Source organism: Odontomachus brunneus, unplaced genomic scaffold, assembly GCF_010583005.1.
Source record: "Odontomachus brunneus isolate Ranch 3 - 2012 unplaced genomic scaffold, Obru_v1 Obru_scaffold_112, whole genome shotgun sequence".
Classification (NCBI taxonomy): domain Eukaryota; kingdom Metazoa; phylum Arthropoda; class Insecta; order Hymenoptera; family Formicidae; genus Odontomachus; species Odontomachus brunneus.
The window spans coordinates 864,279-864,486 of record NW_022639562.1 but is presented as its reverse complement, the minus strand read 5'-3'; the positions used below and the strand labels follow the sequence as shown (position 1 = coordinate 864,486).

Here is a 208-nt window from a genome sequence, read left to right as displayed (position 1 = left end):
CCAATCCGAACACAACTCTTACAAAAGTTGTTGGGTTCGGAGGGGTACATAGGATGGTGATTTTCAATTTCACCTTGACCTTGACTTTCAAGGTCATTTGAAGGTCAAATCCAATTTTAAATAGAAACCCCTGTTTTTGACCCCACATTCGGAAAAAGCGCAAAATTTTACGTTTAGATGGGTACTTAAGGTTCTTCTTTGGAATGAC

At 38.9% G+C, this 208-nt stretch overlaps 1 protein-coding gene and 1 long non-coding RNA gene across 12 annotated transcripts in view; both read left to right on the top strand.

Moving 5' to 3' along the window:
* Window positions 1-208, top strand: part of LOC116849333 (protein unc-79 homolog) — a 736,358-nt gene that overhangs the window by 199,780 nt on the left and 536,370 nt on the right. The window lies entirely within an intron of this gene.
* The window catches only part of LOC116849340, a 1,017-nt gene continuing 817 nt past the window's right edge, over window positions 9-208 (top strand). The window contains exon 1 of the long non-coding RNA XR_004379114.1: window positions 9-190. This is a non-coding gene — a long non-coding RNA (uncharacterized LOC116849340). The remainder of the gene's footprint in view (window positions 191-208) is intronic.